Below are 12,825 nucleotides of genomic sequence, written 5' to 3'. Positions count from 1 at the left end.
AGCAAAGTCCCCAGAGGCTGGCGTTTACCAGGACAAGTGTCACAGAGGCATTGTGTTCAGGCCTACAGCCATACAAGGTCAAGAGCACCGCAACTTCCTCACCTTGGTGTTATTCCAGGTGGCTGATGATACCATCTTTCATCTGCTGCTCACTGGAGTGCACTATATCCCAGGAGAAAGGAGTGTCTCCTTTTGTCCATTTGTGGAAAGGATGGGCTGAGCAAATATGTGGATGTTCAGCATTTCTGGCCTCTACCAAGGCTGTGGTAGACTCCACTCCTAAAGAATTTCAGGCTCCCTTCGAGAATCCAGAGAACTACATAAACTACAAAGGCCTTGCTCCCTCAACATTCTTGTCACAGGACTATGAGAGAAAAAAAACTTTCTTAGGGCCATGTATCCAAAACTCAGAGTACTCCTTCATTCAAAATGAGGACACTTGCTTGGTGTCCTTCACTACCTGCACTGGGAGGCCAAGATTTTAGTGAACAACAATCATCTCCAGGTTTTCACACTTGTCACAATGTTCAATCAACATTGGTTAAGCATTGCTGTACTGAAAGCCCCAGCACCACCAGATTCCTACTAGAGAATCACAACAGCTTTCACAAAGTAGGAATCCACTGTCTGCATCAGTCAAGCTGTCCATCACAGAACACTCAAATAGGTCTTAAGACTTTACCATCATCAACTGTATCCTAACCAACAGGACATCTTAGATATTATTTCAGGAGCTACCATGAGGCAATAGTGTGGAACTCAGCCAAAGCAAGGAGAACATCAAGTACTGCAAACAGCAGTGTGTTAGAACTGTGTGATACTACAGGAGGGACAGCTTGACATCGTGTCCGTTAACAATCAATAGGCATCATATTGTGGCCAACTTTGTCTTGAACTGCAATAGGTCTCACATAATGAAGAAAATGAAATTCTGCTTTTATTATTAGAAAATAAATAGTTCAGGAAACCACACAAAGTTGAAACAGATAGGCAGGAGCATTTCAGTCTGGCTCCATATATATACATATATATATATATACACGCCATCACTGCAAACGGTGTCTGTGAAATGTAAACTGAGTAGGCATTTGAAAAGGTCCAACTTAGTAGGCTAGTACAAAAGGTTATGATAAATGGGATCCAAGGCGAGCTAGCTAAAAATGTCCAAAATTGGCTTGATAGCAAGTGGCAAGAGTGCAGTGATTTTTTTTTAAATGAGCGTGTCTTTGATTCATGGCGTATATTAGGGATTAGTGCTTGGACTTTGGTGCTTGTGATATGTAGACAACATTGATATGAACACAGGAGATATGATTAGTAAGCCACCATAGCCCAACCGCTTCTGGGCGCGGATTTTTTGCGGGCTCACAGCTTGCTGGTCGACCTGCCGAGGCAGAGGCTGGTCCACGCCGAGATCTTTCAGATGTTCTCCCTGGGAGAAGCCCAGTTGCCAGCCCCACACCTCAACTCCATCACGCTGTCCGACAACGACTTCACCAGAGTCCTGGCGGATTTCCCATCGGTTCTGGCACCGCAGTTCACGGCAGCCATGCCCCGACACGGCGTACAGCACCACATCCCGGCCCAGGGACCACCCCTCCATGCCCGTGCTCGATGGCTTCCCCCGGACAAGCTCCGACTGGTGAAGGAGGAGTTCAAGAGGATGGAGGAATTGGGGATCATACGGCGGTCCGACAGCCCATGGGCCTCCCCCCTGCACATGGTGCCCAAAGCGACAGGGGGCTGGAGACCGTGCGGCGACTACCGCAGGCTGAACGAGGCTACCACACCGGACCGCTACCCTGTGCCGCACATTCAGGACTTTGCAGCAAACCCTCACGGCGCACGGATCTTCTCCAAGGTAGACCTCGTCCGAGGATACCATCAAATCCCGATGCATCCGGACGACGTCCCCAAAACGGCTCTCATCACCCCGTTCGGCCTTTTCGAGTTCCTCCGCATGCCGTTCGGCCTGAAGAATGCTGCACAGACATTCCAGCAGTTAATGGACGCGGTGGGACGCAACCTGGACTTCGCATTCATCTATTTGGATGACATCCTCATAGCCAGCAGCAGTCGTCAGGAGCATCTGTCCCACCTCTGTCATCTCTACGCCCGACTGAGTGAATACGGTCTAACAATCAACCCGGCCAAATGCCAGTTCGGGCTCGACACCACTGACTTCCTGGGCCACAGGATTACTAAAGACGGGGCAACACCTCTGCCCACTAAGGTAGATGCGGTCCGCCATTTCCCCCGACCCACCACAATCAAAGGCCTTCAGGAATTCGTGGGTATGGTAAATTTCTACCACCGCTTCCTCCCTTCAGCTGCCCGATTCATGCGCCCCCTGTTCACCCTGCTGTCGGGTCCAGGCAAGGACATTGCCTGGGACGAGTCGCCCGCCGCCACTTTCATTCAAATGAAGGAAGCCTTGGCGAACGCCGCAATGCTAGTGCACCCCAGAATGGACGTCCCTACCGCCCTCACAGTGGACACATCTAACACAGCAGTCAGTGGGGTACTGGAGCAACTCATCGCGGGTCGCTGGCAACCCCTGGCATTTTTCAGCAAACACCTGCAGCCACCTGAGCTCAAATACAGTGCTTTCGACCGGGAACTGTTGGCGCTATACCGGCGCTATACCAGCATTTCAGGTACTTCTTAGAAGGTAGGCCCTTCACCGCGTTCATGGACCACAAACCGCTTACCTTTACATTCACGAAGGTGTCCGATCCCTGGTCATCCCGCCAAAAGCGCCATCTGTCCTACATCTCTGAATACACGACGGATGTCCGGCACGTCTCGGGTAAGGACAATGTCGTGGCGGACGCGCTCTCTCGCCCTAACATTCATGCCCTTTCCCAAGGGGTAGACTTTGAGGCGCTGGCAGAGGCGATGCAGGCAGACAAGGAGATCCCGAGTTACAAGACCGCAGTCTCCAGCTTGCAGCTCCAGGACCTCCCCGTAGGCCCAGGTGAGAGGACCCTACTCTGTGACGTCGCCACCGGCCAGCCCCGTCCCGTCGTCCTGGCAAACTGGCGGCGCCGTGTTTTCGACTCCATTCATAACTTAGCGCACCCCTCCATCAGGACAACTGTCCGGCTGGTAGCCAACCGGTTCGTTTGGCACGGACTCTGCAAGAAGGTCAGTGAATGGGCCAGAACGTGCATGCACTGCCAGACGGCCAAGGTGCAGCGGCACACCAGGGCCCCGCCACAGCAGTTCCACCCCACCCACCGGCGTTTCGACCACATTCACGTGGATATTGTGGGCCCCCTGCCAGTGTCGCACAGAGCGCGGCACCTCCTGACTATCGTGGACCGGTTCACAAGATGGCCGGAGGCGATCCCGCTCACCGACACCACCTGGGTGTCCCGCTTTGGTGTACCGGCCCACATTACCTCCGACAGAGGTGCCCAGTTCACCACCAGCCTGTGGTCAGCTATGGCCAGCCTTTTGGGGACACAGCTGCACCACACAACTGCCTACCACCCACAGTCGAACGGACTGGTGGAGCGTTTCCACTGTCACCTGAAGTCGGCTCTCATGGCCTGCCTGTGAGGAGCTAACTGGGCGGACGAGCTTCCCTGGGTCCTACTCGGCATCCGCACGGCACCCAAAGACGATCTGCACGCCTCGTCGGCCGAGTCGGTGTACGGCACACCCCTGGTCATCCCCGGGGAGTTTATACCAGCCCCAAGGGGGCAAGAGGAAGAACCCGCAGCAGTCCTGGACAGACTACGCGAGAGGCTCGGCAACCTGGCCCCCATACCCACTTCGCAGCATGGGCAGAACCCGACCTGCGTACCCAAAGACCTGCAGAACTGTAAATTTGTGTTTGTACGACGGGGCGGGCATCGGCCACCGCTGCAACGGCCCTACGAGGGGCCGTTTACGGTACTCCGGAACAACGGGTCCACGTTCGTGCTGGACGTTGGGGGGAGAGAGGAGGTTTTCACGGTGGACCAATTCAAACCAGCCCATGTGGACCTGGCGCAACCGGACGAGTTTCCGGCACCGCGGCGCAGAGGCCGACCTCCCAAACAGGGTCCGGCCCAGACTGTGGACATTGGGGGGTGTATCGCCGGTTCTGGGGGGGGGTTATGTGGCGACCCACTTCCTAGCGCACTCGAACCGGCTCACAAATAGCCAGCGCGCAGGCACAAAGGCTAGGTCCGCAACAAAGGGAAAAAGCCTGCAGGGGTTTGTGAATATGTGTCCCTTAGAGCATCTGCGCCTGGGGAGGGCGGGATGAGGGAGGCTTTAAAGCAAGGCTGTGAAGTTCGAATAAAATCATCTTTAATTGCAGTTTACCGACTCCGTGTCGTTATTTTAGCGCTGTGCGTAGCACACCGCTACAACACTGTCAAAAAGTGGAGTTCATGAATCCCAAAACATCAACATACAGAATGGTTTTAGTAATGCTGCAAACAACTTTACCACAGCAGCCTTATTTCTGTTCACACAGAGAGACAGCTCAGTTCTTTGAGGTGCATTTATACAAGCAGTATCTCTATTAGACACAGACTCGCCCATTTTGTTTGAAATAAAAGAAGTTTGAAAACGCACTGTCGACGTTTCGGGCCAAGACCCTTCGTCAGGGTCCTGACAAAGGGTCTCGGCCTGAAACTTCGACAGTGCTTCTCCCTATAGATGCTGCCTGGCTTGCTGCATTCCACCAGCATTTTGTGTGTGTTGCTTGAATTTCCAGCATCTGCAGATTTCCTCATGTTTGAAGTTTGGAAACAATAGTTTTCCTTTGCTATAAAATCTCTTCCTTCTATATGCAAGAAGCACACTGATAATATTGGGGTGAGCAAAAGTCATTCCATTTGTTAACTAATGGGTGCCCTGATGATTTTCTGGATATAAGAAATATACAAAAATCAAAATGATTGGCAACTTAATACAATGCGTGAAAGTCCACAGTGCAGGAAAAAAAAGTCTGGTGTAACTAAGGGAAAGCTTCCAGATACTTCTAACAATTGATGTCATCAAAACAAAATGTTGATTTTCAACAATGACATTAGCACTGAGTAAATTATTGAAAGTTTGTAAAGATAAGTACTGCCATTGGAATATTCCAGAGGAATTATGCTTTACGTCTGGAAGAAAATTAAATTTGATTCAAGATTTAAAATACCAAGGATCTATCAGTTTCCAAAAAAAAGCAGAAACTACGTTCAGCAAGCAATGGCAAAATTGAGTATTTCATTAACTTTAACAGTAAAATTCATTTGTTTTCATTACATTTAATAGACATTACAAACAGTAGATTTTTTTCCTGGAATTTATAAAAGCACAATTTATAGAGAACCTTTTTTTCACAATGAACCTAAATAAACTAATAGGCACCCTTGAAAGACTAATCCCAGAGATTTGATCATCTCTGTGAAAAGAGAAACAACCACAGTCCAAGTATACATAAACTTTTCCTCCAGCAAGTAAAATGTTTTACAAGAAACACACCAGATGCAGAGCCAGCTACTCACTGAACTGATGGAAAACTATGGCATCTTTCCATGATTATATTTTTGCATCCAAAGCTCAAGAATGGTGTTTTCAAGCCGGTTTACACAAAGGTTAGAAATCTAAAAATCTAGATGCATATCCAATTACATCTTAAAAGACAAATATGGTCTACTAACCTGTCCTGCTTTATAACACCTTTTCACAAAAAAAAAGTTCATGGCAAGATCCCAAAAATGTGAGCTAGTTCCCACATTTTGAGATTCATTCTCAATGAAGACACATTAACAATTAAATTCATTAACAAATTAACTGTGCCAGCATTGCTGCTGGCCAATGATAGAGAAGGATGTTTAAAATTCCAAGACCTCAAGCAAGACAAAAAATACATCATATACAAGGATCATGATGCTGAGATACCAGCAGCAATTACTGTTCCTTAAAGCCATGCAGAGTTACCATCATTGCTGCTTTTGCTTATTTTCCCAAATGTACTAGAAAGATAAATGAAACAATAAAAACATGATCTTTATGCTAATATCACCAGAACTGAGGCACTAATTATATTCAAATGTTTTCACTTGGCAGGCAATGCCATTCATATTCTAACACCACATTTCTGAAACAGAAGGTCTATTCCCAGCTCCATCACAAGAAGACATTGCCAGAGGCCTCAAGGATGTTCTCAAAGCTCAAGTTCTAAGCAAATTTATTTTCAAAGTACATATACAATATATCACCATTTACATCCCTGAGATTCATTTTATTGCAGGCATTCACAGTAACTACAAAGAAAAACATCCATAAAAGACTACACACAACAGGACAAACAACCAGTGTACAAAAGACAACAATGTGCAAATACAAAAAGAAAATAATAATAAATAAGCAATAAATATTGAAAACATGAAATGAAGTGTCCTTGAAAGTTGTGGGAAGAGTTCAGTGTTGGGGTGAATAAGTTATCCCCTCAGGTTCAAGAGCCTAATGCTTAAAAGGTAATAACTATTCTTGAACCTGGTGGTATAGGTTCAGCGGCTCCTGTACCTTCTTCCTGATGACATCAGAAAGAAGAGAGCAAAGCCTGGGAGATGAAGGTGCTTGATGATGGATGCTACTTTCCTGCGACAGGTCTCCATGTAGACGTGGAGATGGACTGGGCCTTATCTACTACTTTTTGTTTGGTTTATCATTCAAGGACATTGGTGTTTCCATACCAGGCAGTGATACAACCAGTCAACATAGTACAAATAAACACTTCTCGGGCTTCCAGCTAGGTACACATATCAATTATAACCAATGTTTCAATGACAAACTCTGCCATCGTCATCAAGGATGATGCCTGAGCATGTCTAGAACAGTGGTATTTACACCCCGTAGTCTGTCTCTCCTGATTGGACGAGGACTAATCAATCAGGTTTCTGCTGTCCCACCTTGTTTACAATCAAATTCCAGTTCCTATTTAGATCGAGACCTTCGGTTTTTGTTAAAATTCTTTTCCTCTAGTTTTATTTCAATGGCTTCCTTGACTAGGCGGTCCCAAAAGCCACTGATGTAGCACAGTAGTTTTGTGCCAAAGTCAATTTTATAGACATTGTGCCTGCAATGTTCTGCTACTGCCAATTTCTCTGGGTAACCCAAAATGATACACCTCCGATGCTCCTTGATGTGGGTTTCCACCGTGCTTCTAAACAAGAACTGGAATTCCACTGTAAACGAGATGGGAGAGTGGAAACCTGATTGGATGAAGACTAACCAATCAGGAGAGATGAACTACGATGGGTATAAATACCACCGGACTAGACATGTCCAGGCATCATCCCTGATGAAGATGGCAGAGTATGTCATTGGACCGTTGGTTAAAATTGATACTTGTACCCTGCTGGAAGCCCAAGAAGAGTTTATTCATCACAAATGCCAGGAAAGCACTAGATCCTTTTTCAGTCAATATACAGTCCACAACATAAGTATAGAAGTTTGTCAAAGTTTTAGATGAGATGCTGAATCGATGCAAACTTCTAAGAAAGTAGAGGCACTGCTGTGCTTTCTTTGTAATGGCACTTACAGCTGAACACAAGGCAGATCCTCTGAAATTATAACACCAAGGAATTTAAAGTTGCTGACCCTCTCTTCCTCTAATCCCCTGATGAGGACTGATTCATGGGCCTCTGGTTTCTTCTTTCTCTAGTCAACCTGACCTGTTGGCTGCCTGACCTAATAAGTGGTTCCAATGTTTTCTGTTTTTCTTTAATTTCAGATTTCCAGCATCTGCAGTTTGTTGATTTTCAAGAACCAAGGCAAACTCCTGCTCCTTGGTCTTGCTGACATTGAGTGAGAAGTTGTTGTTGTGGCACCATTCAGCCAGACTGTCAATCTTCCACCTATGTGCTAATTCGTCACCACCTTTGAATCAGCCAATGACAGTGGTGGTATCAGCAAACGTAATATGGAATGGTAGCCTTACAGTCATTCAGAACATTTGTCCTTAGAGATTTCCTGGAAAGTATGCAATGTCCACTCTGATTCCAGGGAATTGATGTTCCATAACCATGATTTGCATTGGGAGAATATGGAAACCCATTCTTGAAATTAGAAGCAGCTAACCACCAACCTGTTCCAGCAGACACTTGCTGCTCCACAAGAATGAATAGTCCTACTTTACCCTCATCAGTCTTCTTAGAACCAAAGTAGAAGACAACAGAAGAATGGTGACTGTATAGCTAAGTGAGCCATTCTGTGCATTTCTGGACAATCTGACTGAGAATATCAAATGTTCATTTGACTATCTAGTAATGGGTTATCACTCCATCATGCCTGACAGCAAGGCTAAGCTTGTAATTTTCAGTGTAAATTTGTTTCCTCCAGTAAATAGACAAAATGTTTTATTTCTTACTTTCCAATGGGACATGATAATGTCACTGTAGTAACTGAACCAGACATCTGTATTTTTCCTCCAAGAAGGCAAAGAACTGGAACATTTACATTAGCAAGGACAAATCTATTTTTGGAACCAAAAAGATTTTAACTTGGTTTTAATGCAAATGACATGCATTTCCGAGAAATTTAAACTTCAATGATTTGTTTGTTCGTTTGCAGAGGTCAATCCGTTGAAACAAGAGCAGTATCCATTGCTCCCCTTTCTTCATCTACCAATCACCAACTTAAAACCAGGAATTATTTTCCTTTTCCCCAGTTCTGACAAGTAGCCTTCCACTTGAAGCATCAAGTTGTTTCTCTCTCCACTGTTACTGCCTGCCGTAATAAGTGTTTCCAATGTTTTCTGTTTTTTATTTCAGATTTCCAGCATCTGCAGTTTGTTGATTTTCAAGAACCAAGACAAACTTCTGCCCCTTCCGAACTCAAAGACAGAAATGCTCAATACAGTTCTCCTCTGAAACCTCAGCTGAAAAATTAAATAATTCAGCAAAAAACAACAGATAAACATCGGACATCCTGGTCTGCTTGGGTCAGTGCAATCCCAAAACTAAGTAACCTATCATTGAAGATTTTACAAAATGAAGGAATTTCAAACTGTGGCTCTGCTATCAAAATGGCACCAAACATTTCTAGTGCTATCATAACAGTGAGGATATTTAAGTAAGAAAAAAAACTTTTCAAAAGATTATGATAAATGTTCGCGTTAGTTAAGTGTACAAACAAATGTAACTCTTGCTTTGGCTAGTGGCTTAATATAGGGGATGATAGCCCCCGCCTCGGCCCAGCCAAACTTAAGAAATCTCATTTGGGTGGATGCTGTGCGATGTGTCCCCTGTTTCTAATCAGTACCACGAAATAACAAACAGTACACAATATGTAATTAAACAATTGAGCTTTATAATTCTTAATTTGACTATATAGTTAGTAAAGAAAATTAAAAAAGAAAAAGGGCCAATTGTCATAAAACAGTCTAATGCGCAATGTTGGAGCTCACTGATAGGCCGTTCGTCCACCACCAACTGTCGCTGACCTTCGGATCCTCGCTCCAAGTCCACTCCATCCAGTGGTCTACCAACTCTCTCCATTCACGTCTTCTCTCCTCATCTCTCCCTGGCAAAAAACTGCAAATTCCCAGCTCCCACTCACACAAGAAGGAACAACATCCCGCTTATGGGCTAGCATGCCTAGTTATCTCTAGTCATAACTCAAACATTGCCGCTACACAGAAACCATTACCTTAGCAGTGGAACAGTACAGAGAAGCCATTATATTTGCAGTGAAACCTTACAGCGTGTTACACAAATAATTATTAAATCAGCAAGATCTCACCCTTGCTTTCTAATTATCCCTCTTGTAGTTAGCTTCCAATCAGCTAGTAACTAGAATTGCACTGTGTCCAATTTAGTCTTGGTAACTAAAAACAAGGCCCACTGTAAATCTGCTTTAATAGACAGAAACAGGTTTTGCTGCAATGTCCTTCAACAGTTAAAAAGCCATGAAGGTTCATCATTAAGATTCAATTTAATAATGAAGAATTGAATGAAGTATCATCCAGCAAGTGGTATTCAGAGACGGCATGACAGAAAGGAATCATTATTTCCACAATATTAAAGAATATCTTTTTCATTGTACATTATTGTACAGAGAAAATCCAAGTAGAAATCATCACTTTTACCATGGTATCCACTAAGCAGCATGCACCACATCAGACATTCTTCACGGAGAAAAAAATGAACTCTTAATTCTGGATTAAAAACTTGCAAAATTTATATATGTATTTCAGAACAGGAATGTCTAAAAACAGATCTTTAAAATTTTCAAATGTTGTAATCATCTACAGTAAATGGTAAAAACAATTTCCAATGAGGATTTTAGAAATTTGGCAAATAGCAACAATTTTAAATTGATGGCATGGACAGAAATTGGCATTTTTTTCTCATCTGTCAAGTGTCACAGCTTAGAATGTCTTGCCCTAGGAAGCAACTGAAAAGATCACAGGATCTTTCAAAAGAACACAAGAAACAGGAGCAGGAGTCGGCCATCTGGCCCATCGAGCCTGCTCCACCATTCAATAAGGTCATGGCTGATCTGGCCATGGACCCATCTCCACCTATCTGCCTTTTCCCTACAACCCTTACTTCCTCTACTCTGCAAAAATCTATCCAAACTTGTCTTCAACATATTTACTGAGGCAGCCTTCATTGGGCAGAGAATTCCACAGATTCACCACTCTCTGGGAGAAGCAGCTCCTCCTCATCTTTGTCCTAAATCTACTCCCCCGAAAGGCAGATATATTTCTGAAGCAGTAAAATAAGATGCTTAAAAATGTAAGATTAATATTAGTTTTGATTTCTTTTGCAGAACAAGTATAGGCTGAGGCAGGTGACCAGTACTGTTAATTTAATGAATGGTTCAAACTCATATTTGACCTGTATTACTAATAATAGGTAGCCAATACATATTTAATTAATACAGGAAATAAATATGGTAATACAGTAGATACCAGTTAATCAGGGCACACTGGGCCCAGTACATTTTGGCCCAATTAAGCTGCTGCACCAATTAGCCAGGTTTCATGGAAATAGTTCAAGGTATAAAAAAGGCAAACTACCATTTAACTGAGTAACGATTAATGTATTTAAATGAAATTAAATATATTAATAGTTACTCGGAACAAATTAGAACACTATCAATCCTTCTACAGTACTATAAAACTGTGCATTAGTTCCTAAAAGTTATCGTGGTGAAATGGTGGAATTCATCTACTGGGCTCTTTTGATTGTAAATGAACAAAATCAGCAGATACCTAATGCATCCTCCAAATCATCATTTTCATTGTAACATTCAAGATGACTGTCGATACCTTCGTAAATTCTTAATTCACTGAAGTCGCTTCCGGCATCTCCAAGCCTAAATGGAGAATCGCGGTTGAGCAAAACATTTCATAATAGTCTTACTGCTTATTTCTCGCCAACTATGTGACAAAATCACGGCTTTGTGAACATAAACACGCACAACTGACGCTTTTTTAAAAACTGCTCGCTCTAAGCACAGTGTTGTGTCCAACAGCCACTCAAGTACACGCGACTGACGCTAGGTCGAATATTTCACGTCTCTTGCCCCAATGAAGCGGCAGTGTCCCATATAAACGAAGGAATCCCTGCTATTTTCACGATTTAGTTTTTGTTTGTCACTCCGGCTGCCCCGATTAACTACTGGCCCAATTAAGAGGAATCCACTGCAACAATACACCGCTGCCTATTCAAATCGCTAGGCTAAATTATTTATCTGCGAGCAAAATCAACAATGCAATGCGGTCGCAATGGTGGAGGGAAACAAATTGTTTCCTACAATATCAACGATTGCAGAAGTTTAACATATAAAATTAAATTGATACAAGGTACATGAGCACATGATAGAAAGCATGCTCCTCAATATCTTATGTTGCCATCGCGGATAATAGGCAAGTTTGCAACATCGATCCAGGAATAACATTGCAGGTTCTGCGATTACTTCAGTGAATTCGTATCGGGCGATGTGTTGTCGCTTCAGCCACTGTTGTGGTTGAACTTCCAAAAGTTGGCCAATGCGCGGAAATTTCCAATTTGTCAAATCACTAGAAATAATATCACTAATTACGGTAATATCGCAAAATGGTTACAGAAAATTTAACTAATATATCTTCCATAAAAATACATCCATTGTCTTTCAAATGGATAAGAATATTTTGATAGGACTAATAACACTAAGCAAAGGGAATCGGATGTATTTTCAGGACAAATCATGTGTGTGAAAATGTTACAAATATTGCAACATATCTTCAAACAGAAAAAATGATCTTTTTGTAATTCAAAAGACGCCAAGAATGTTACGAAAAACAATCCAAAGGTTAAACCGTTCCTTGGCACGATGTTGACCACTGAAGTGTTTTGAGGATGATGATGAGCGTGTGCGCGCGCGTTTAGATTTACCACACATATTAAAATATCTCTTCCAACCTGTAAATCAAGAGCACGGCAGCCTTTTAATCATGTTGTGCTTATATACGTTTTGCACTTGGAATGACAGAAATATAAGCACTCTTTTAAACGAAAAATTTCAACCCCAAGCTTCCCTACAAACACATGCCAGCCCGTTCAAACAGATGTACTTTTTTTTAAACGTTCCAGCGTGTGGGTCAGAACTTTGCATAAGACAGAAAAGCCCCAAAAAAATCTTACCGCTAGACAAAATGCAGCTGTTTATTATCGTGGTACAAATCTCCGGTCTAGTATGTGCAAGATTACTCGCTGTTTTGAAAAATAATGACAAAGCGAGCGATTAAACGCATACGTACGTCGACGAGCCCCACGCTGCAAACTGCTGAAGAGCAGAAGCAAGTGGCTCGCGCACCAGGGAGTTCCTCTGAAGAGAACC

At 43.7% G+C, this 12,825-nt stretch overlaps 1 protein-coding gene across 3 annotated transcripts in view; it reads right to left on the bottom strand.

Moving 5' to 3' along the window:
* greb1 (growth regulating estrogen receptor binding 1) overlaps positions 1-12,766 on the bottom strand; it is a 275,907-nt gene extending 263,141 nt beyond the window's left edge. For all 3 annotated transcript variants that reach the window (XM_073056928.1, XM_073056930.1, XM_073056929.1), the window contains exon 1: positions 12,630-12,766. The gene's annotated coding sequence lies outside the window, so the exon portion shown is untranslated. The remainder of the gene's footprint in view (positions 1-12,629) is intronic.
* Positions 12,767-12,825: the final 59 nt, after the last annotated feature.

This window comes from Hemitrygon akajei, chromosome 9, assembly GCF_048418815.1.
Source record: "Hemitrygon akajei chromosome 9, sHemAka1.3, whole genome shotgun sequence".
Lineage (NCBI taxonomy): Eukaryota > Metazoa > Chordata > Chondrichthyes > Myliobatiformes > Dasyatidae > Hemitrygon > Hemitrygon akajei.
The sequence above is the reverse complement of the archived record's forward strand: the minus strand, read 5'-3'. Positions and strand labels throughout refer to the sequence as shown.